The 26361-nt window shown below is 39.0% G+C and overlaps 1 long non-coding RNA gene across 1 annotated transcript in view; it reads right to left on the bottom strand.

Moving 5' to 3' along the window:
• Nucleotides 1–26361, bottom strand: part of LOC141371943 (uncharacterized) — a 51799-nt gene that overhangs the window by 18902 nt on the left and 6536 nt on the right. The window contains exon 2 of the long non-coding RNA XR_012377304.1: nt 14898–14986. This is a non-coding gene — a long non-coding RNA (uncharacterized lncRNA). The remainder of the gene's footprint in view (nt 1–14897; nt 14987–26361) is intronic.

Below are 26361 nucleotides of genomic sequence, written 5' to 3' on the forward strand. Positions count from 1 at the left end.
ATAATAAATCTAATGAATACACACACATACTACTAGAACTAACGAATGATTTCAGCACTATCACGGAATAGAAAATCAACATAAAAAATCAATTATGTTTCTATATGCAAACACTGAACAATCCAGAAATAAATTTTTTAATTCCATTTATGATAGCATTGTAAGAATAAAAATATATATGAATGAGTGTAACAAAAGAAGAGCAAAACTTACAAAACATTATAGAAATAGATTAAGAAGACCTAAATAAATGGAGAGAGAGTCTATGTTCATGGATTGGAATATTCAGTACTATTAAGTTAGAATTATCCCCAAAACTGATATATAGATAAGGTATTGAGCCTTATCAATACCTCAGCAGGCTTTCTCTTTTTTTTGCAGAAATTGACAAGCTAACCTAAAATTTATGTGGAAGTGCAAATGATTCAGAATAGCTAAAAAGTTTGAAGAAAAAGAACAAAACCAGAGGACCCGTATTTCCCAATTTCAAAACATACAAGAAAGCTATAATAATCAAGGTAGTATGATATTGGCATAAAAGTAGATGTATAGATCAATAGAACAAAATTGAGAATCTAGAAATACACTCTTACATTTAGATCTATTTCAGCAAAGGGGCTAAAGCAATTCTGTGACAGAAAGGATAAGCTTTTCAACAATTCATACTGGAACAATTAGATATTCACATGGGAAAAAAATGTATTTAGACCTTAACCTCACACCATATGAAAAATTAACTCAAATGGACCATAGAGCTAAAGGCAATCACAAAAATTATAAAACTTCTAGAGGAAAGCATAAGAGAAAAATCTTTGTGACTGCGGGTTAACCAAACATGTCTTAGTTATTACCCCCCCGCAAAAAAAAAAGCATATTGATAAAAAAATGATAAATTGTTCTTCATTAAATTAAAAACTTTTGTATTTCAAAAAATACCATTAATGAAGAACTAAGTTACAAATTGAAAGAAAATATTTGCAAATCATCTATACAATAAGGGACTTATATTCAAAATATAAGAAACAACTAAATATTAAGACAAGCCGGTTTTTTGAAAAGCCAACTTGAAAAGCAGTTTCTCAAAATGCTAAACATAGATTTACCATATGAGAGCAAATCTTCTCTCAGTATCTACCCAAGAGAAATGAAAACATAGATCCATGCAAAGTCCTGTATGCGAATGTAGTCAAAAAAATCTGAATGACCATCACCTAATGAATGCATAAAGCGTGGTGTATCCTACAATGGAATACTATTCAGAAATAAAAAGGAATGAACTATTGATATATGTAACAATATAGATGAACTTCAAATGCATAAATGAGGGTTGGAGAGGACATGGTCTATCTAAAGCAGCCAATTATGGCCATATGGGAATATTGTCCTGCGGGCTTACTGTTGCTGGATCTTCAGATTTTACAAAATGGGTGAGAAAGGAACATTTGTATATGAATTCTCTTCAGTGGTCATCTGCAGATTCCCTCTGGCTATTTTGCTATCTATTGGTTTATTCCAGAGGTGAGGAAGTTTGGCCTTCTAGAATTCTGCCTGCCTCCTACATGGTATCCTCAATTTTGTCTCTTGTTCTATAAAGTCTAAAATATTTACTATCTGACCTTTTACAAACAAAGTTTGCCTACTCCTGCTTTAGTTGATTTTCTTAAATACATGATGTCAGCTGCATATGCCCATCCTGATTCTTGTAGACTGAAAGCGTGTGCCTGGGAGGAGGTGTATCCCCAAACAAAAATTCGGGCTGTTTCTGTTTGCTCAAACAAAAATAGAACTTTAGCTCTATACTTGCCCATCTTATGTCTAGCTATCCTCAGTTTTCTCCTATATAAGCTCTTTGCCACACTTCACATTAACATTTGAGATAGAAAAGGAGAGCAGGACCCAAATATTCCTGAACATCTCAGCTTCCTGTTTTCCAACATTCTGAAAATCCATTTCTCTCCAGTCCTTCGTTTTTCTCAACAGAACATATTGACTGTAACTTTCTCCCCTCCCCCCAAATTTGAAATGCATTCTGTTTCAAACATAACATTTCTCTGGGAGTTGAGATAGATTTCTCTAGATTATGACTCTGCTGCATTGTTTGTCTGTCCAGCTCTGTATTGGGATCACTCTGCTTCAGCTACAGTCACTTGATGTGATACTTGCTATAATAGGGTTAGTTTCCCCTGCATACATTCCTTTTTCATTAATCTTTTGTCTATGGTTTATCTATTTTGTTTTCTACCACTTAAACTACTGTATTTATCTCCACACTCTAGATCCGAAAACTGAAGAACAAAGAGAGGCAGTGTCCTGCCCTAGGTGTGTGTCAGCGAGGATTGGACCCCAGGTGTATCAGCCTCCTCCTGGTATTTTTGTATTTATTTTGTAATTTTGTATGTGTATAGGTTTTCTATTCCATTTGTTTTTTGCTCTTTTCCAGTATTTCATAAAACCCTGCTTGAAACATTCAAACCTCTGTTGTGGTAAGTGTATCCCAGGGCGTTTGCCTGAAACAGAATCTAGTACCTTTAAAGGATTTACAGCTGGATTACCACATCTCTGGGGGCCTTGTGTGATGGTGGCAGTGTGGAAAGCAAATGTTACAGAATCTCAAAGTGAGGATAAAATTTAGGGGACAGGATCATGGACCGTTTTAGAAAACTTTTCATTAGAAAACAATTTCAAATTTAGAAGTTACAGGAATAATGAAGAGCAGGTTATTTACTGAAATTCACCTCACTTTAACATATATACATGACTACTCTTTTTCCTGAATATTGGAAAGTAAATTACATTCATTATTGCCCTTTATGCCTAAACACTTCAGTGTGTATTTCCTAAGAAGGATATTTTCTTCTACACCCACACTATAATTCTCAGCTTCAGCGAATTGAACAGTAATGTAGAAATTTAATCTACTGTCTTCATTTCTTGTCAGTTTACCCAATAATGTACAATGGGACAAAGGCATTGAATAGTTTAGTGTGATTACTGCTGGCAAAGATTTTAAAGAGGTGTGGGGCACAAAAGAAATGGGCAGAAGTTTTGTGGAAAGTCCCCATGAGTAGTGTGGTAAAAGAAGTCCCAGGAACCCGTGATATACCGCTGTGGGTCTTCTTGCTTAGATGAGTGGGCAAGGCAGGGGCAATGTGGTTCATCCTGACCCCAACCCCAATACCTGCACTCTGTTCTACCTGCTGAATCGTGAGCCTAGGAAGAATGGTTCTAATTTCTAAGTTTTTGCATATTTTTTATCTTCAAAGTCCCCTTGCAGCTCAACTTAAATCACTGAGAGGCTTGTCTTCGGAGTTTGAGAATCTCTCTTGCTCCTCTGTCTTGTATTCTAGATCTTCCTACCCATCTTGCCAATTAAACTGTGAGCTCCATGAGGGCAAGGATCTCATCTCTCTTATTTTCTGTTGTGTTACCTGCCCTGAGAACAGAGGGAACAGAGCCTAGCGTGGAGTAAATGCTCAAAGCTCCAACATTTGCCTGAGCTGGTCTGTTTCTTTCCATCCTCCCATCTGTGGGTCAGATGAGGACGTCTGGGTCTGCAATCCCTCTGGCAGGCATGCCTATTTCAGTGAAAACGAAACAACTAGAGAAGAGTGCTCTGGCTGGGTTTTTGATGTGACACAGATAGCAAGCTTTCATGTTTCAGTTTCCTTTTTATATAAACACTGCTGCTCCTTGGAGGGCTAGGACCTTGCGTGCTGAATCAACATATGAATCTCTGGGGATTTAAATGTCATGACTGCTTTGCAGAGATGTCATGGGTAGGAACAGGATCCCCAATTTTGAAAAGTTAGAACGTGTAGCTTCTGTAGCTCTCTGAGGCTGAAAATCCCTTGGCTCCTTGCATCTCCTCCACAAGCTGTAACCTCATTATGCAGTGATGACTGTCACTCATGGAGGATAGGGGATGAGAGCTCTCACTCATTATACACATAGTCACTCAGAAGGAGTCTTATCTGTGGCTTTCACTTTTCATTTGGCTGCTTCGGCTCCGGTCAAAAAGATTAAAATTAAGGACCGAGGAGAGAGGAATCAAAATATTAACAGATTTTTGTTGATTGGTTTTAGTATGTCTCCTGACCTCTTCTGACACCAGTTTAAGGTCATAGAAAAAAAAAATTCAGACTATGGGACTTGGTTTGTCATTATTCTCTGCGACATTCAGCAAGTTAATGTCTTCCAGTCACTATTTCTTCTGTCATAAGATGGAAAGGGCAACCAATCCGACGGGTTGTTTTAAATGAAAGGGAAACTCAGTTATCAGTCATCCTCTTGTCTTCTGGCCCTGGGGGTCCTTTGTCTCAGTGGGTTGTCTTCATAGTCACCCAACATCCATTTGGATGCTGACCTCAGCACCTCGAGTCCTGTAAAGAACCCACCCACACAAGTGTCTTCATGAGCCATGGTGGTTTTGCCACAGCTTTTATAAGAATGAGGAGGAAGTTTATATTATGTGCACAATTTTTTTTTTTAACTCTAATTCATCCTTTCGGTTCCCCTAAAGACATTCAGTTGAGCTGCTATAGGTATGATCCGGGCAGGGTTACTTTCTGATTATTCCTCCACACAGGGACCGGTCAGCCTGGCCCCTCTCACTCCCTTCCTAGGGAACTTGAATCCCTTACCTTGCTATTATTAAGAAGAATAGTTTCTACCCTCTAAAGCCTTGGAGGCTACCCCCTGAGGCCCTGAAATCCTAAGGGACTTATGAAAGCAAATTCCAAAAAATAAGCAGCTATCTTTAGTGGGAAAGTGGTGTCCTTGTAGAGAAAATGTAAAATCTCCGTGGAGTCAGATTGCTTGGATTAAACTCTGGTTCTGCAATTTACTAGCTTGTGACCTTGGGCAAGCTGTTTCCCCTAGTTAAACTTCAATTTCCCTATCTCTAAAATAAGAATAATAGAATATACAATGTAAACAGAATTTATATTATAATGTTACGATTAAATGAGATGATCCCCAAAAAGTGCTTAGCACCAGACCTGGCTTATAAACCCATACATATGCTCAGATGGTTAAGCATCTGCCTTCGGCTCAGGTCATGATCTCAGGGTCCTGGGATCGAGTCCCGCATCGGGCTCCCTGCTCCTTGGGAGCCTGCTTCTCCCTCTGCTTCTCTCTCTCTCTCTCCCTCTCTCTCTCTCCCTCTGTCTCTCATGAATAAATAAATAAAATCTTTAAAAATAAAAGAAATAGATAAATAAAACACCTAGTACATTGGGGTGCCTGGGTGGCTTAGTCTGTTAAGCAATCAAATCTTTATCTCAGCTCAGTTCTTGATCTTGGGGTTGTGATAAAATAAAATAACATGGAAATAAAATAAAATAAAATAAAATGCCTAGTACACTGTAGGTTTTCAATAAGGAGCAGCTGTTGCTATTTTGTAGGCTTTTATATGAGCCAGATGATAACATGTTGTCATGATAGAGATTTCAGGCATTTTTAAGGAAATACGGTTGGGTGGGGAGCACTTCTGTATTCATTTAATGGGAACTGTCTATGGAAAGGAACAGTCCTGGATAGATTTTAGAGATGTAACTTTTCCTATGTGTCCAGCACCCTTTTAACTTTTGAGTGATATATCATCTGCCCCATTTCATCCCCACACCAAGATATCCTCACTATTTTTTCCTTATTAGGTAGAGTCTAGGTTCATACAGTGGTCTTTCTGCTTAACCACAGGTCTAGCCAGTGAGATTCAGTCTCACAGGTATTTACCAAACTTTAATCTCATAAGGCTTTTGTTGAGTGATGTCACCTCCTTTATGGTGGACAAGATGTGCCACCCAGATTCCCATTCATGGAAGGACATGTTACCTCAGTTGTCAGTAGGCAGCCTCAGGAGTCAGCTTCTCCAGGCCTTGCTCCAATGGTAGAAAGCCACCCAGGGACATGCCCTTATGGGGGAGCCTCACATACAGTGACTGATCGAGGCAGGGGCTGGAGGTTCTAAAGATCCTGTCACTTTGGTGCTTGGCAGAAGAATTCTGTGGGGTGAGCTGAGGCTTTGTTGAGTCTGCCTCCCAGTTGGACTTCTCCATCTTCCCAGTCCTCTCCAAACTTCATCCCACATGCACTGTTGCCTGACAAAAATCCTGCAAGCCAAACTTCATTTCAAATGTCTACTTCTGAAGAACCCAATATGTGGCATTCTGTTATGGGACTTACATCCTTGATGTCTTAAGGAATGCCTATGGCCATGCTAAACACAATGGGGTTTATAAAGGAAGTAACATATGTTCTTGTCCTCAAGGAACTCTGTAAAGAGACAGAATACACACGTACCCTAAAATAGCTAAATAATAATGTAATATTATTTTGTAATAATATGTGAGTTTACATGATTATGTAACAAAATGAGAGAGAGAGAGAGAGAGAGAGAGAATGTATTCAGAAAATTAACAATAGGCCAGATTAGTTCAGGGAGTTTTCAAAGAGGAGTTAGGCTTGTGTGGGCTCTGAAAGTTGAGGGGAATTGGGATAAGCACTCTAGTATGTCATTTAAAAATGTTTTCCCTTTTAGGAGGAAGTAGACAAACTGCCTTTCTCAATTCGTGACAAACAGATTAAATTCAACTACTAATGCTATCCTTGCAGTTCTCCCAGAAATTGCAAACCCAGAACCTAGAAATCACTGGAACTGTAGTAGGACTGAGGAGCCATGCTTGTTTTAATACAGCTGACCTGGCAGTTTAAAGGGTCATCACGATATATTGGGTATGGAACATGTTGGACAGCCTCAAGGAGATTCTGGAAGGTTGTAGATAAGAAGGTTTGGCAAAGACAAAGTCTGTGCTCAGTTACTGTTTCTCCACAACTACCTCCCAGACAACTTTCTACTCCATTGCAAGTGTCAGATGGCAGAACCTATCACCGATCAAACCCTTGGTCCCTTTAATACACACACAAAGGGGTGAGGCCCCATAGGCATTTGTAGAAGGAGCAAATAAACAAGCTGAGCACGGACAGAAAAGAACACTCGACCATGCTGCCTTGCTCATTCATTCATTCAAAAATTCATTCATCACTATTTATTGAAAGCCGATTATGTGCCTGGAACTAGAGACCATAAAAAATAATGTCAATCATAGGGCAAAATGGGGGCAGGCTCTTCAACACAGGATAGTAGGAAGGGATTTTCAAAAGAGGAAACGAGCAGAAATCATAAAACCAGAAAAAGTGGACCAAGTGGGAGGAATCTCGGATAGAAGACAGCATGGCTCATTTGAAGAACTACAAAGAGGCCAAGTAGCTGAAGCAGACTGAAGGAGGAAAAGGTAAATCAGCTGAGGATTAAAAAGAGACAGGGGCAGATCACTCAGGAACTTGGTCAGGAGTTTGGATTTTTGACCTCAGAGCAAAAGGAAGCTATTTAAACTTTAATAATGATCCAATTAAATATAAAAGCATATTCCTTCTGCAGGGTAGAGAAAAGCTGCTCCCAGATGACTTCACCAAAGCTCTTGGAAGACCAATGATAATGGAAATTTTCTTTGTTCTTATTACTTTATTCTTTCTCTCTCTTTGTGGTGGCCTCCGGCCCCCGAACTAAACTGCAGAGTTTACCATAGTGTGTACATGCCAGTGAAACTGGTGATCTTCTAAACTAAATTTTGGGAGATGTGTATCAGAGGCAATGGAGTACATCAAGGAAGAACAGGGGTGTTAGTGCAGATATGTAGAGGTTGAGTTTTGACTTATTATTTCACCTTCCTAAGCCTCAATTTTGTTTGTCTTTAGAGTACATCTGGCAACATCCTCCCTATTTTCCTTATACAAGAAAGGTGAGGAGACATGAGATAATAGATGATTTAGAGGCATAGTATTTTCAAAAGAACCATTTTCTTAGTAAACTACTAGTTTTAAATAACCAGGAAGAAAGGTTGACTGCATTAGTGAGAAGTCAAAATTTGAAAGAGACACAATTTTGCTATTTTCAAGCACATGTGGTTGGTTATAACAAGTAGAGAAAACTCTATTCTCAGTGGTATGTTACAGAGTTTCTCTTAAGGAGCAAACCATATTTCTTGGAACAGTGTCCTTAGTGCCTTTCTTACAGTCATTGAGTGACTGTGGTAAATTCATTTCAGCTTACATGGAGCCATTAGAAAAGGGCAAAGCCTCCTACTAGTGATGGGAAGGGGAATTTGTTCCCAACAGGGAAAGAGGGAATAAGGAGAAGCAAATGGAAGAGAGAGAAGGGGAAGGCAAAGATGGCAGAAAACTTTTCAGGACACATGTAAGCTCTCCCCTTCACCCTTCAAATTTTTAGTAAAGTGATCTAACTCACAAAACAGGAGTAGCTTTATTTCCCTGGAAACAAGAGAATGATCCAACACCACAATGGCTGTAGGAGGAAGACACAAGTCAGCAAGCGGAAGCTAGCCCCTGGAACTCCTAGAAGTCTGGGTGATACTTCAGCCTTCCCAGAGCCATGGAACCAGCCATTCAAATGAATGTTGTTCGTTCTCTAAAACCAAGGATGCCACTACCATCACCTCGGTTAGAGGGGAAAGCAAAGGGCATTACAGAATATGTTTAGATGGACTGGCATCTTGGCAATGAGTACATTTTGGAAAGCTGCCAACTTACTTTAGACCAGTTCTCTTACTCGAACTACACTTAAGGTCATCTTACTCACATCATTTTTTTTAGCAAACTCTTTCTTTTCAGAGTTTGGAAGGTTACCTACAGCCCAGTTCCTTCTCCAAATCACATAATGCCATTACACATGAAATCAGAAGTGTTTGTATTCATCCTTTAAGAGTCCTCAGAGTAGAAGGCAGTCTAGCCTTACCTAGGGAGTGGCCAGCAATGAACTCACTGTCAGAAATGTATGGAAGAGGGGCGCCTGGGTGGCTCAGTTGGTTAAGCGACTGCCTTCGGCTCAGGTCATGATCCTGGAGTCCCAGGATCGAGTCCCGCATCAGGCTCCCTGCTCGGCAGGGAGTCTGCTTCTCCCTCTGGCCCTCTTCCCTCTCGTGCTCTCTATCTCTCATTCTCTCTCTCTCAAATAAATAAATAAAATCTTTAAAAAAAAAAAAAAGAAAAGAAATGTATGGAAGAAAGGAGACATCGTGCTTTCTGCTGGGCAAGGGGGCATTCGTAGAAGGAAAACATGTCTAATACCATATTTTCAGATTTGATTTTCAATGTGGCATTTCCTTAATATTGTAAAATATTTAAGGATACTAGCTATAAAAACTCACTTCACAGGTTCAAATTCTTATTCTACCACCTGCTACTGTGTGACATTTTACTTATCTCTTAACCTCTCTGAGCTTCAGCTTGATCATCCATAAAAAGGGCATACCTACCTCATAGAGTCACTGGGAAGTTCAGTGTATGTGAGTCCTTAGCACAGTGCCTGGCACTGCAAAAACACTTAGTAACTGGTATCTATCTTTATTTTTACAATTGTTAGTATCTTTAACAGTGGGGCTCTTTGTCATTACTACTCACAGCTGGATTTGGATTTTATTTTATCTTATTTTATTTTATTTGAGAGAGAGAGAGAGTGGGATAGTGAGCATGAGCTGGGGGGAAGAGTAGAGGGAGAAGGAGAAGCAGACTCTTCCCTGAGCAGGGAGCCTGAGATGGGGTTCAATCCCAGGACCCTGAGATCACGACCTGAGCTGAAGGCAGATGCAACCAAATGAGCCACCCAGTCCCCCCCGGAATTGTATTTTAAAAACCTATTAATAACACATTACTAAATGCAATGTGTTACTAGTAAGAATGATTACTAATTACTTACTAAACTAGTCTAAGCCAAACTTTAGAGGAAGTGAGTTTATGTTCACAGTTACATGTTTGACATTTTTTATCCTTGTTTTTATTGGCTCTTCCTTGTCAAAACAGCATCATCAAAACTTGTCTGTCCTGTTGTCACATTCTTCTGCTAGGGGAAAGAAGCATACCTTTTCAGCTGAAGCTGTTAACGGCTGATAATGATATATGTATAGAATAACTTAGATATAATCTTCATTCTTAATTCAAAGGTATGGGTTAAAGTGGACAGATGACATGATTATAGATACTATCTATCCTTTGACAGACATAGAGCAAATTCATCTCTTATCCCTAGTTCTGCTCCTACTTAGTTGTACAACCTTGAGAAGGTCACTTAACATCACCGATACATACTTTGCTCATTACTAATATATTAAGCAACACTGACGGGGCCTGTTTTTGTTTTAAAATGTGTAGAATCCATATTACACTTAGTAAAATTGTAGAAGATATTCTAGATTTGGGTCTGCAATTAGAATGTAGAGGGGGAAAAGAACAGGAGATACAAGGTTCTAAACCCAAATATGCCCCTCCATTTTTATTGTGATGAAATTCTTGACTTTATTCTTGACTAATCTGTTTTTTCATTACCTAAAAAATAAAATAATTAAATTAGAGCTATATCCCCCAAAGCATTCCATAAGTATGCAAAACAATGGGTTATACAAATAGGTTCTCTTCTTGTAGGAATTCCCAGAGAATGCTAATGTGCACTGTGACAATTTGAGGGAAGTATTCTTTATAGCTTTCTGAAACTTCTCTGATGAAAGAGCCATTTCTTTTTCCCACAGTGTCCCTTATTCATGGAACATCCTTTGAAAAACATGGAGCCAGGCAACCAGAAAAGTCCTTTCTGACTTTGACAGACTGAGGTTCTGTGAATTTGGGGTGAGGACAGCAGTGAAGCTGAGGGAGATTTCAAGCTACAGAATTAATACACCTCATTCAGTGTCATATTAGAGCAGTAATTCTCCTCAAGAGTTAACACTGCCTTCCCCTGAGCCCAAAATCATATGCCCAGAGGATCTTGGGCTCTGAAGGCACAATCCTTCTGGTTTTTTTGTTTGTTTGTTTTTAAAGTCATCAAGATAGAAAGATAGGGGAAAAAATCTGTGACATTGTAAAGTATCATAACCCTGTTAGGTAGGATCAGGTAAAAGCAATCTGGAAAATAGAAACTTTAAAAGAGGTTTTTTATTTTATTTTATTTTTGCAGAACTGGACAAGAGTTGAGGGCTGTCACCTGTCTAATGCTGATAATTATCTGTGAAGACCTCTCTTGCTCTTTCAGATGAGTTCCTCTAGGTTTCAAAGAAACTCATTCCACAACAACTTGAAAGGGTAAAAAAGAGGTTGTCAGCGCTAAAGTTGTTTGGCTCAAAATAAAAGATTCCAAGACTCAGTAAGAGAAGAAATGCCTCTCACAAGCTCTCTAAAATAATAAAAAGTTAGAATAGTCAAAATCACAATAATATTTCATATAAAGTATTTATAAACAAACCAGTGGTTACATTTTGTCTTTATTACAAATTTAGTGACGAGGATATTTTAGAAAACCTATAATTTAAACACATTAATGAAAGAAACAGAATTATAAGTATTAGAAGTAAAGAGACCTTAGAAGACTATTTGACTTTCCTTTTTCACTTCAAAGAAGAAATCAGCCCAGAAAGTGACTTCACAAAGCCACACAATAAATTAGTGTCAGAATTCAGGTTAGAAATCTTTTTTTATTATTATTTTAGTTGAAGTATAGTTTACATACAATGTTATATTAGTTTCGTATGTACGACAGTAAATTGACAATTCTACAAATTTATACATTATACAATGCTCACCAAGATAAGTGTAGTCTGTCACCATACAACATTACAATACTATTGAATATTTTCCCTATGCTATATTTTTCATCTCTGTAGCTTATTTATTTTATAACTGGCAGTTTTTACCTCTTAATCCCCTTCACCTATTTAGAAATTTTGTCTTTTCAGATTAAGCTAGGTTTGGCAGGCACACATCTGCATATTTTATCTTTAAAAATATGACAAACTTTTGTTTTAGGATCATCACTATAATTACCCATGGAAATATGGCCATTTAAATTTTCAAGGAACTTACTACCGTCCCTTTAAGAATAATAGCTTGAGCGATTACCACTAATAAGCACAATAGCAATACCACTTTAATGAAATGCCACCTAGTGGAGCCTCAGAGACAAGACACACTTCTTCCATGTGTTCTCCAAGAGAATTACCTTTCTTTGGCTCACATTTTAATCAATATCATTATCTCCCTAAGTGTTACATGATTAAAAATAACACTGACAATTGTCCTACTTCCAGAGCACAGCAGGGAAGATGAGACTGCACAAAATTGTTGGTTTTTAAGAAAGGAGATATAGGGAGTCAAACTGAAAACCATGGAGCTAAGGGGCCCCAAATCTTCACCCTCACTTTACTATAATGGAAATCAAAAGAAGAATTAGAAGGAAGTTTGTTTTGCTACTGCCTTTTTATAGTCTGAGCCATCGAAGTCTGCACGGAAGGTGGAGGTTAGAAAAGGGAGGACATTTTGTCATGAACAGCCTACCAGAAAAAACTTCCTGGAATCAGAAACCCTCAGGACTAAGAAACACCTAAAATGTTGTCTGGTCTATTTCTCTGACTGTGGTGAGGTCCTCATGAATCTCGTTTAAAAACTCCACCCAGATAGTAATCTGGACAGCCTTCATGGAAGAATGAATGAGTCAATCTTGAAAGTCCTACCTAGAAAACAAAAACAATGGATGGACACCAGGAAGGCTGATTTCCATTCAATAGGAGGAAGAACTCTCAAAATTAGAAATGTCCAACATGGAACAAAAAGACTGTCCCTGGAAGGCTGAATAAGCTTACGTTAGGACTCATCCTACAGGTTGTTGAATTTAAAGAGGCTCAATATTAACTACATGGAGACCTATTATTTAAGAGAAATTGGAGTGAACTGTGTTGAATGGTAGAAGTTTAGGAATCTGTCTTAGGTTGTTCCACTGGGAAACAGACTCAGACAGGGAGATTTGATTGTAAGATGTTGCCTCAGAATCAGTACCTGCAGGTGAGTGAAGAAAGCAGGACTGTGCAAAGGGAGGTATTGAGCAATAGTGCACAAGCAAGAAAGGCCTCCTCAGATCCCACAGGAGGTCTGGAATTGGATGGCTTTGCAGAGTTGTCCTGCCTTGAGGCAAGGGCTAGTCTATACCTGCTAACCAATCCTGGCTTTGGGCTGCCCCAGGGGAAGAGGTACGAACTTGAATTAGATGCTCTCATTGAGAATAATTCCAAGAGAGGAACTCTCTGAGCGTAGTCAGCAGTGAGTATCTGTGTCCCTCAGCTCTGAGAGGGACATGGACAGCACACAACAGCCTCTGGTACAGCCTTCTCTGTCTCTCTAGAACCTAACCAGAAAGTTACTCTTGTCCTCCTCCAAGGTCAAATAACCCATAGCGTGGAGTTTGTTTGTAGAAGAGTGTTCCTCAAGTTTCTTTGTTTTCTATCTATGTGCTTTGGAGTACCCTCACAATGACTTGCATTAGAAATCTCATTTCTGATATTTATCTTAGAAATCAGGCCTCACTTTGAGTTTTAACCTTCCTGTGTTTCATTTCTTAATCTATAAAATGGGTATAATAATATCTTCTCTCATGAGTACTATGGGAATTAAATAAAATAACTGTGAACTAACATAATAGGTAATTCACAGTAAACACTTAATGTGCTTTTATTACCAAAAAAGAAAGAGTATGCATATTCATACATATTCATATATATTCATGTATTCATATATTCATGTATATTACAAGCACATGCATGTGCACACACACACACACACATACACACACACACAGACATTCAGGTTCTAATCTCCAATGTCCTTGCCTACACCAAGAGCTCTGAAAGGTTCCCCAAGACCCTTTTTGGAGGTCCATGAGGTCAAAATTATTTTTACAGTAGTACTAAGACACCATTGCCTTTTTCACTTTCACTCTTTTTTGTGAGTAGGGTTTTCCAGAGGCTACCTATGACACATATTGATACTCTCTCTCATGTTAATAGGTTATCACTGCTATTTTTAAATTTATAAAATTTAACTTCTTCTAATTTCTAATTGGGATAACTATTGATAGATATAATCCACATAAGCAAAACCTTTTTAGGGTGCTCAGTAATTTCTATGAGTGCAAAGGAGTCCTGAGACTAAAATGTTTGAGAACCTCTGACCTGAGCAAACTTGGTAAATCCCTGCCCACCCCCCATTCCTATCACAAACCTGCCTGATGGCCTTGCCTGACTTCTACTTCAAGGCTACTCTCTCTGTTTTTAATTAAGATCTACTCAGGCTATGATCTTGGAGATGGAGATATGGGATCGGGTCAGAGAGTGTTCTTTATCACTAGGGATGGTCAGATGGAAGGTTCTGGAATATCAAATGAGGTACTAGAGAACTGAACAGTCAGAATTTGCACCGAAGATACTGTGTAGCACCAAATGGATCACTAAGTGACAGATGCTCTCACTTGCTGACTGTATTTTAGGAGGATGGGCATGTACAGAATAATGTGGATTCTATCATTAAATAAATTATCATGTGAGGCTTTCTCTAATGATTGTCATAGAGATGATTCACTCAAGTCAGTTTGACAGTAGAACAGAAAATTGTAGCAATGCAGTTTGAAACTGTCAGAATTTAGAAAAAAAAGAATGACTCAGAACATTTGCACAGACCTCAGTTTCTTATCTCCCCCCACCCCAGCCCTTGATTATTGGAAGTATCAATATGAGGAAAGGGATTCGAATAGGAGGAACAGGGAGGCTGTGTACCCAAAGGGAGAATTTCACGTGAAGGGAAAACAAAAACTAAGAAAGATCATCTTAGTTCTATGTAACTCTGTTTCCTGCAGCAGCTCAGATGCTTCCCTCAGATCTCCTCTCGGGGGCCCTGTGAGGTAGAGATGGCCACCCACATTCTACAGATAAGGAACCTGGGGATGAGAGAGGTTTGAATGACTTGCCTGAGGCCACACTTCAATTAGGTGACAGAACTGGGTTACTCACCGATATCTTTCCACCACAAAACATGATGTTTCGCCTTTTGTGTGCCAGAGAAATCCAGTTTTAAATTCCACTTAATGTTTATTAATCACCTGAAAAGGCATTGAGTTAGAATTAGTGAATCTTCAAATGTATAAAACTGCATCCACATGGGCCCTGACCTCAAAGGAGCCACAGGCAGGCTGAGAGCCACACAGACTCCATGAGTGAGGAAGTAGTTGCAGAGTCCTGAAGGGACCAGGCAACAACAAAAAGGAAAAACATATCCTTAGTACTATTGGGTGCCATTAGCATGGCACTTCACAAGCAACCCCTTTCATCTTACAGCTTTCTGGACAAGGTATAAATATTGTTCCTATTTAATGGACAAGTAAACAGAGACCCAAAGTGGTGAAATAATTTGTCCAAAGTACACAATTAGTGCGTTCTAGTGCTGTGATTGAAATCCAAGTCTGTGTGATTCATAAAGCCTAAGCCTTCTCTGTGCCCCACTGCCAAGGCAGGGAGCACTCCTAATCATCAGGAGTGGGGAGAGTCCTTGTGTGAGAGCATATGCAACAGACGAGGATGTCATTGTCCATCCCTCAGTTAGAATTACCCCTTCTCTCTAGACAGTGTGGCTTAATGGTATTGTGGGTCAGACAAGAGTATTCAAAAACTAGTATTAATCATTTGCTGGCACAGGGACACTCTGGATGGGGTTGTAGGTTTTAAAGAGTACTATCATTTACATGATAGCATTTTGTGCTTTTTTATTATACCACGTACAAGTGTTTCTTCCTCAATTAAAAGAGAAGTCGGTTACAGAGGGAGGGGTGATAAATAAAGGGAAGGAAAAAGAGGATTTTTAAGATGGAATTAAAGAATGCGTAGAATTTTGAAATAGAGAAAAGAGGACAAGACGTTCCAAGAGGGAAACATTTGAACAAAGTGTGCAAGATAGTGTTATGAGCTGAATTGTGTTCCCCAAATTTCTATGAGGTCCTAACCCCCAGTAGTTCAGAATAGGACTGTATTGGGAGATAGGAACTTTAAAGAGAGGATTAAGTTAAAATGAGGTCATTGAGGTAGGGCACTAATCCAATATGAGTGGTGTCCTGATAGGAAGAGGAAGAGACACCAGAGCACAGAGAGAAGGTCACGTGAGCACACAGCGAGAAGGCAGACATCTGCAAGCCAAGGAAAGAGGCCTCACGAGGAACCAAACTTACCAGCACCCTGATTTGGGCTTGCAACCTTCAGAACTGTGAGGGAAAAAATTTCTGTTGTTAAAGTCACCCAGTCTGTGTCATTTTGTTATAGCAGCCTGAGCAAGCTAATACAGACAACAAAGTGCAGTCTTTGTGAGGAAGAGTCTGAAGTGGCCCCCCTCATAAATGATCAGGAGAGATGGTAGAGAGATAAAGTAGAAAAGACATCTAGGGTAGATCATAGGAGAAATGTGTGTATGTGTGTGTGTTAAGGAAAATCCAATTTTCAGACCAGCCATGAAGAGTAAGGAAGAAGGGAAAAAGATTCCTCATCTATACCTCTCCACCTTGCAGAAATACTTGTAGTGGAAGAGTCTGCTGACAATTTACTTTTCTTTCGTGGCCACTTGTAAAGTTACTTTGTCTAACCAAGTTAATGATTTTCTACCCTCTAATGGGTGCCTTTCTGGCCCAATTCTTTTCATTTCTTTATTGATGCCATCCTTTACCTTATTTTTATATCCCAGTTTTATTCTAAACTTTAGCTTTCTGAGGATTATGCAACAGCAAAATATACTGACCTGAAACTTTGCTAAATAGACTGTCAGAGTTAGGAGAGCCTTCAGAGTGTTTTGTCCAACCCCCTTTATTCCCAATAAACAGAGTAAGGCCCAGAGAGGGGACTCCCAAGTTTACACACACACACACACACAGCCACAACACAGTGCCCTTCTTCCCCAGTTCATTGTGCCTGGCCCACCACCTGCTTACTAGCTAACCTGGGCCCAGTTTTTGCTGAGATCAGGGAAGCTCCCAAACCAGAACACCTTTCCTCTACACAAGATACCATTCACCTGTGTGTAGGTGGCAGGAGAGAGTGCGCACAGAGTTTGGCGACTGACCCAAGGTCACATACCCAACCCTGACCAGAAATGAACCCAGTTCCTCCTCACCTGTCCTGTCCCCTGATACCTCCATTTTCTACATCTTGCAAGTGATTCTGGCATGAAATTCTATTTGGGAAAACAGAAATGATCAGTGTCCCATTATTATATCCATTTCCAGTCCCACACTGGCTAACTTTCATCCAGGAGCCATCTGTAAGAAAATGAAATGGTCTCTCTGCTCTACCCTCCCGGAAGCTCTTCCTGTCAGTAGACAAGAGCCATAGTCTGCTGAACTGGAGCAGGCTTCAGAAGGTAATCTAGACTTTCACGTCCTGCAAATTGTCTTTGAGGTTCTGCTTAAATTTCAAATGGCAACCTACTAACTTATTTATCAGGCAGCTTTTTGCACCTTTAGTCAATTGTTTTAAAGTGTATTTTTTTAATGTAACCATTATAATCCAGGGTCCCAGTTGGTTCAGTCTCAGAGGGAGTTTATATTCAAAAAGTATAGTTACTATCCAAAAATAATGAGAAAGGAATTCTGTTCTTCACTCATCTGCCCTAAAGGGGACCCAAATACATCACAAAATCCTTTCTTCTCCCACTCTTTTCTCTCAGTATGCTGCTATGCAATCACCATCCTCCCCTTCGAAAATTCTTCCTCTGCTCCCACTAAGGCTTCTTCCCTTCCCTTCCATTGCCCTCTCTCTCCCAGCCCTTTAAATAGATTGACTTAGCATCTCTCTCAGCAAGAAAGAATTATTCCTTTCACAAGAGGAAGAAATTGATCTGGCAATTTGGGGATTAACTTCTGTGGACTGTAGGAGTCTGAGTCAATGTCTGCTAATTCCTACTTACTGGTCCTTTTGAAGTGACTTGACCTTAGAGCCACTCTTCCACATGACAGTGCTTTAAATATTTGACCAAAAGTCCTTAAGCCTGTACCCACACTCTTTTCTGTTCTCCAAATCAAACATGCCTGCTATGAAGTTGTTTCTTCTCTGGGCCTTCATATGTGATATGCAATGTGAAAGTACTACGTAGATGGGGTTAAAAGAACAGATGTTGACATTGTTGTTAACAAATATTAATTAAACACTCAAATATGAATTAAGCCAGCCATTGTTTTTGGTGCTAAAGATAAAGTGCCAAAGAAAACTCTATCTTCCAGGAATATACCTTCTTTTTGAGAGAAACTGAAAATTAATTAGTAAGAAAATAAATATGTAAGATATTATGTAGTGATAAAACACTGAACAAATTAAAATAAAACATGAGATAAAGTTACTAGGACTTGGGGTAGAGTTACTTTAACTATAGTGTTCTGGGATGGCCTACGGAGGATGTGATGTTGGAGGTGAGACCTGAATAATCTGAAGGTGGCAATCATGTGACAAACTGGAAGTCCAGTGCAAAGACCTTCAGAGGGTAAAATGACGTGGTATGTTCAAGGGGAAAGACCAGCATTCACAGGGTTGCAGTACAGTGGCAAGAGGATTATGTGTATCATCTCATGGTGGAGCAGTCAAGGGGAGTGCATTTTATTCTTAGGGGGTTGAAAAGCTATGTGAGGATTTGAGGTAGGGAATGATGACTGATTTTGTTTTTAAAAGCTTGCTTGGTTTCTATGTGAAAACCAACTGATGGAAAGCAAGGGAGAAGGGCACAACACCAGGCTGGAATGGTCCAGGCCGGAGATGAAAGGGGCTTCAGCTAAATTTGTAGGTGTGAAAATGATGAGCATGGTTTGGTTCTGTGATATGTTTTGAACCAGTGCAATCTTGGTTTTTCAGGTGAGCTGCTTTGGCCTACAGTGAAAACCCACACAACCTTCCTGAAGTCTTCTGTTTCAGCCTCTGATGTGTGTGGGCTACTGTTCAAATAAAAATGCACATATCATCTTAGAACAAGCCACCGTTTTCATCACAGTTACATCTAAGCCCAGACATAGAAAGTAAAGTTATGTCCCCCAAAAATATAGTCTGGAAATATGTATCTCTGTCTCCATCACAGAAAATGTCTTACATGATTACAGAGCAGTTTAGCTCCTTAAATCCCCAGTAGTTCCAAACTTCTACCTCTTATTTTGGTCCCATTTCCATTGTATAACTGACTTGCTTGCACTTTACCTCTGGCCAGGTTTAGAGCCCCAGAATACCAGGACTGTTAGCTTGACTCCAGAGCTCAAGTATTGTGGACATTTATGTATGACTCCACTATCTCATTCCACTCAAGGTGATTGATTAGTCTAAGCCAAACCAGGTAATTCCACATCCCTTGCTTATGACTGACTCTGAAATGTGCATATGACTAGTCCAGCTAATAAAATGCTATAAGACAGCCTGCTGGAGGCTTCTAAAGAATTTATTATTTCTAGGAAAGAAATACAGGAAGGGATAGTCTACTTTCTTCCTCTAGGCATTATCACATCTGGAGATGGGGCCCACAAATCCTGCAGCCATCTTTGATCACATAACTCTGCATAAAATAAAGCCCATGATGAAGATGACAGAATAAAAAGATAGGAAGTCCTCAGTGACTATTAAGGCACTAATCAAAAATGCTTAGGGAAAAAAAGTCAATAAATGCCTAGAACATGTCATATTGCTAAGCTTCCAGTTTTGTGAGATAATCAATTTCCTTTTTGTTTAAGCCAGTTTTCATTATAGTTTTCGGTTATAAATGGTCAAATTCATTCTATGAGAGATGTTGTGGTTAATTTTGTTTTTAATTCAACAGGTATTTATTGAGTACCCACTGTGTCACATGCACTGTTTTGGGTACTAGCAATACAGAGATGAATAAGATAATACCACTTCTTCTTATGACACCTCAATATTCTAATTTTGGGGGAGAGGAAGTAAATAGAAATAAATGGGTTAGCTTAGAAAGCACTGAATGCCACGAGAGACTCCTAACTATAGGAAACAAACTGAGGGTTGCTAAAGGGTAAGTGGGGGGGGATGGGGTAACTGGGTGATGGACATTAAGGAGGGCACGTGATGTGATGAGCACTGGGGGTTATACACAACTGATGAATTGTTGAACACTACATCTGAAACTAATGATGTACTATGTGTTGGCTGATTGGATTTAAATTTTTAAAAATGTGCAAAAAAGAAAGAAAACTGAAGAAAATAAAATACGGTAAGATGCTAAAGAATTACAGGAGAGCAAAGTCTTTTAAAAATTATTAGATGTGTGCAAAATTGGGCCAAGTAAGGGGTGCTCTTACCTCCACCCCCATATGTTTGTAGCATCAAAAAACTAATGATAGTTACTAGAAATAACACAGATGTCCACCTTTAAGAGCCTAGTGAGTTAAATTCTGGTACATCTATGTGATGGAATACCATGTTGTTAATAAAAAGACTAGAGTATAAGATTATATTGCTTATATGACACCATCTCCAAGATAAATTATTTTTTAATTTTAATTTTAATTTTGTTTTAAAAGTATTTAATGACATAAAAATATCATATTGGTGCACTATGAAATGGTATGAAAGTGTACGTGCTGTGGATTCCCAGTGTTGGTTTTCTTTTTTAAGTTTTTATTTAAATTCTAGTTAGTTAACATGCCATGTAATATTAGTTTCAAGTGTACAATATAGTGATTCAGCTCTTCCATACAATACCCAGTGCTCATCACAGCAAGTGTACTCCTTAATCCCCATGACCTATTTAATCCATCCTCCCGCCCACCTCCCTTCCAATATCTATCAGTTTGTTCTCCATAGTTAAGAGTCTGTTTCTTGATTTGTTATACTCTCTCCTTTTATTTTCCCTTTGCTCATTTGTTTTGTTTCTCAAATTCTACATATGAGTGAAATCATATGTTACTTCTCTTTCTCTAACTTATTTCTCTTAACATAATACCCTCTAGTTCCATTCACATCATTGCAAATGACAAGTTTTCATTCTTTTTATGGCTGAGTAAAATTCCATTATATATTATACTATGTATAATATATATACTATATATATATACTATATATATATGTGTGTATATTTTTATCCATTCATCAATTGATGGAAACTTGGGCTGTTTCCATAATTTAGCTGTTGTAGATAATGCCGCTGTAAACATAAGGGTTTCATGTTTCCCTTTGAATTGGTATTTTTGTATTCTTTAGGTAAATGCCTAGTAGTGTGATTGCTAGATCATAGGGTAGTTCTATTTTTAACTTTTTGAGGAACTACCATACTGTTTTCCAGAGTGACTGCACCAATTTGCATTCCCACCAACAGTGCAAGAGTGTTCCCCTTTCTCCATATCCTCGCCAACACCTGTTGTTTCTTGTGTTGTTGATTTTAGCCATTGTGACATGTATGAGATGATATCTCATTGTAGTTTTGATTTGTATTTCCTGGATGATGAGTGATGTTGAGCATCTTTTCATGTGTCTGTTGGCCATCTGTATGTCTTCTTTGGAGAAATGTCTATACGTGTCTTCTGCCCAATTTTAATTGGATTATTCATTTTATGAGTTTTGAGTTTTATAAGTTCTTTATATATTTTGACTAACCCTTTATCAGATATATCATTTGCAAATATTTTCTTCAATTCTACAGGTTGCCTTTTAGTTTTATTGATTGTTTTCTTCACTGTGCAGAAGCTATACCAGTAATAAAGCAGCAGAAAGAGAAACTGAGGGATCAATCCCATTTACAATTGCACCAAAAATAATAAGATACCTAGAAATAAACCTAACCAAAGAGGTGAAAGACCTGTACTCTGAAAACCATAAAACACTGATGAAAGAAATTGAAGATGACACAGAGAAATGGAAAAACATTCCATGCTCATGATTGGAAGAACAAATATTGTTAAAATGTCCATGCCACCCACAGCAATCTACACATTTAATGCAATCCCTATCAAAATACCACCAGCATTTTTCACAGAGCTAGAACAAACAATCCTAATTTTTTTATTATGTTCAATTAGCCAACATATAATACCTCATTAGGTTTTTTTTATTAACATATAATGTATTATTTGTTTCAGAGGTACAGATCTGTGATTCATCAGTCTTACACAATTCATAGCGCTCACCATAGCTCATACCCTCCCCAGTGTCCATCACCCAGCCACCCCATCCCTCCCACCCCCCTCCACTCCAGCAACCCTCAGTTTGTTTCCTGAGATTAAGAGTCTCTTATGGTTTGTCTCCCTCTCTGGTTTTGTCTTGTTCCATTTTTCCCTCCCTTCCCCTATGATCCTCTGTCTTGTTTCTCAAAATCTTCATATCAGTGTGATCATATGATAATTGTTTTTCTCTGATTGACTCATTTCGCTCTTTAGTTTTTGATGCAGTGTTCAACAATTCATTAGTTGCAGATAACACTCAGTACTAAAATTTGTATGGAACCACAGAAGACTCCAAATAGCCAAAGCAATCTTGAAAAAGAAAAACAAAGCTGGAGACATCAAAAATCCAGACTTCAAGTTATATTACAAAGCTGTAGTGATCAAAACAGTATAGTACTGACATAAAAACTGACACATAGATCAGTAGAACAGAATAGAAAACAGAAATGAGCCCACAACTATCTGGTCAATTAATCTTCAAAAACAGGAAAGAATATCTAATGTGAAAAGTCTCTTCAACAAATAGTGTTGGGAAAACTGGACAGCAACATGCAAAAGATTGAAATTGGACCACTTTATTACACCAAACACAAACATAAATTCAAAATCTGTTAAAGAGCTAAATATGAGACTTGAAACCATCAAAATCCTAGAGAAGAACACAGTCAGCAACCTCTTTGACATTGGCCATAGCAACTTCTTTCTAAATATGTTTCCTGAGGCAAGGAAAGCAAAAGCAAAAATCAACTTTTGAGACTTCATCAAAACAAAAAGATTTTCCACAGCAAAAAAATAATTATTATTAAAAATAAAAGGTTGATTGTAGACAAGTATGCACAGTGTTACCCCAATTCTTAGAATTAGAAAAAGGATAGGAGGATATAGATATAAATAGAAATTCATTTCTAGAGAGATACATAAGAAAGTTTATCAGTGTCCTTTAGGAGAAGTAGAGACAAGAGACTTTTATCTTCTATTTCATGCCTTTCTGTGTGTTTTTAGAATTTACTTCACCATGTGCATTTTTAATTTATAAAATAAATACATTTAAAACATTTTTGCGGCGCCTGGGTGGCTCAGTTGTTAGGCATCTGCCTTCGGCTCAGGTCATGATCCCAGGGTCCCGGGATGGAGCCCCACATCAGGCTCCCTGCTCAGCAGGAAGCCTGCTTCTCCCTCTCCCACTCCCCCTGCTTGTGTTCCCTCTCTTGCTGTGTCTCTCTCTGTCAAATAAATAAATCTTTAAAAAAAATTTTTTATAACATCTAAATTTTCTTCCAGGGTAAATCTGAGTCTAGGAATAAGTAATGAAAGTAAATATTGCTTAGAAGGAGTAGCTTTTGACATATGTGACATAAGAAGAGAAGAACCTGATTTTAAATAGGAACCAGACAAAAAGTGAGGCCATCTGTTCTGCCTGGTCATCTGGCATACACTCTCCCCACCATCAGGAGTAAAACCTGCAGGAAAAGATTCTACCATCAGAAGCTCTGCGACTACCCAGAGCAGCATTGCGTGAGACCAGCTGCCAGGATTATCCACAAGATAATTTCAAGGCGGAGAAATGATGAGGGAGGATGATAGAAACATATTTGAGAATTGCCAGAAGAGGCTAAAACCCTGACAGATCGTGGGAGAACCTAAGGAAGGGCCCCCATGTCAAGGGACTCAAGACCTGGAGGTCACTAAGAAGATATAGTTGTTCCCAGGTGTATCTGCATGACCCTCCAGGAGATTACATACCAGGTCCTCCCATCTAAGCCAGGCCAAGAGCCTGTGTTGATCTCATTTAAGCTGTGATCTCCTTCTTCACTGAACATGTGTTTTGAAAAATCCTCATCTGCTACATGTCAAACCCATATTTGTAACACAATCAGCAGGTCTCCATAGGAGGCTGACTCAAAGCCAACTTCAAGAGCAGAAAGGATTGGGCAATCCACCACAATAATGAAGAAGATTAGAGGCAGGGTGCTTTTCTGGCTGCCTGATTTCCATTTTCCTTTCAGTTTTGTCTTCTTGTCTTATCAATAACCATCACATATTTGGCGACTAGCGAGCCAATTTTCTGATAAATAGCACATGTGGTGAGAAATGATAGATCAAGATGAGGAAAATAGGTTTTTGTTCATTCATGGAAGCTCCACACAAAGTATTGTTCTGTAAGTGCCCATCCTTGAATATGTCACATGCAGTCACTGATGATAACCAGAGTTGTTGCAAACCTTGGGCCTTTTTGCTCTTTCATTCATTTACTATGTAGTTTCAACCAGGTCCGGTAAATTCATTCTAACCTGCCTTCTTTGTTCCTAACAGGATATTAGGCAGGAATGGTGATCCATGGAAGAGAAAGGGATGTAAAATACACAGTGGTTTCCATTAGTTTGTTTTGCAAATTCTAATCTCCCAAATGTTTTCTCTAATTCAAAGCAAGCAAGATTGTGACACATGTGGCTTTCCTATGCTCATGGCCAGCATCACTAATTCAGCATAACATTTTCTCCTACTGCTTCTAGATGAGGACTCAGAGCTTCAGGCAACTATTTGAGAACTGACAGATAAGCTAGACTACCTGCCATCCCTGTAGCTGCTCTGGCCAGCTTTGGTTCCAATCCATGGTGTAGGTCCCAAAGGTATCAATTTCCCTTGCACTGTATGGTGTGATGTGTGTGTGTAATGCAGTATATTATGCCATTACTAAGGGTGACCACTAAGGAGCTTTTAATTTGCATAGAATACATCCTTATGCTGAAAAGGAAGCTAAACTTTACTCACAGATCATCCTTTGTCATTGAAAGTCTGGAAATTTGTGGGTTCCTCATTAATTCATTTCCTTGAGACTTTCTGAAGAGTTTAAAAATAACCCAATACAGGGGAAAGAAAATTTAATTCCCATCTCTATGCACTCCCTTTCCAGGTTTCCTTTCAAGGGAAGTGGAGGGGGGGGGGGATTGCTAACATAACTGGTCAGAAATGAAGAAATAATTGTGCCATGAGTATTAATGGATTAGAGACTTAACCCATGTTATGCTCCTCTTATTCTATGCCTTCCAATACACACAGCGTGGTTAGTAAGTCAGATGAGGACTTTCCTTGGCAGGACTTGTCAGGTCAGCTGCCTCTCCTCTTCTTAAACTTCTTAAAACTTTCACTTAGCTGAGTCAGGGTTCTCCTTGGAACCTAGCCATTGCTCTCTGCCTTCATGCCAAATCATGCTGGACATTGTGCCGGGTTAGAATTTTATTCATTTCAGCTCCTTCCAATTAACAAAAATATTTCGAGCACCTACTGTGTGCAAGCATCGTGGTGGGTGGTAGGCATTAGCCATGTACAAAGCACAGAAAAAAATAGATCTTATATTTTTTTGATAAGTAAAACCTAGAGTTATTCAGATGGATGGTGATAAGTGCTTTGGAAAAACTTAAAGCATGCAAGTGGGACAGGGAATAAAGGGGTGAAAAGAACTGTTCTGATTTCAGGTAAAGCGGTCCGGAAAGCCCTCAATGAGAAGGTGACAGTTGAACAGTACACTAGGAAGCAAATATCCAATGAGGTGGCTATTTTGGGAGAAAGGCACTACGGAGATGGAAAGGAGCAAAGGCAAAAAGTAGGGGGCATGACTGGGTGTCTGAGGAGTAGTAAGGAGGCCAAGTGGCTAGAACAGAGTGACCAGAGGGAGGAGTGATAGCAGATGAGGTCCACGTTTTGATGTGCATAGTGGGGAGCAGATTGCTTGGGTGCTTGTAGGTCATTGTGATGACTTTGGATTTTACGCAGGTTCAGGGGGAATAAAGAAGAGCTGTGTTCATTTTCTATTGCTGCTGTTACAAATTACTACAAACTTAACAGCTTTAAACAACGAGTGTATTCTTTCACAGTTCTGGAAGTCAGAATTCCAAAATCAGTTTTACTGGACTGAGGTCAAAGTATTGGCAGGGAAGGTTCCTTCTGGAGGTTGCGAGGAGAGAATCTATTTCCTTTTTTTCTTTTTTTTCATAGTTAGTGTATGCCTTAGCTTGTGGCCTCTTCCTTCATTTTCAATGCACATGGCTTCAGTTTCTGTTTGCGTTGTTATACCACCTTTTCCCCTGACTCTGACTGTTCCAGCTCCCTCTTATAAAGACGGTTGTAGTTACATCAGCTACCCCCCGCCAAAATCCAAGAGTATTGCCTCAGCTCAAAATCCTTAATGTATTCATATCTGCAACATCTCTTTTTGCCATATATGGTAACATTCATGGATTCTGAGGATTTGGACGTGGACATATCGGAGGGCATTATCCAGCCTACTACAGACC

This window comes from Callorhinus ursinus, unplaced genomic scaffold, assembly GCF_003265705.2.
Source record: "Callorhinus ursinus isolate GAN/ISIS: 27379988/994484 unplaced genomic scaffold, GSC_fseal_2.0 scaffold3, whole genome shotgun sequence".
Taxonomy (NCBI): domain Eukaryota; kingdom Metazoa; phylum Chordata; class Mammalia; order Carnivora; family Otariidae; genus Callorhinus; species Callorhinus ursinus.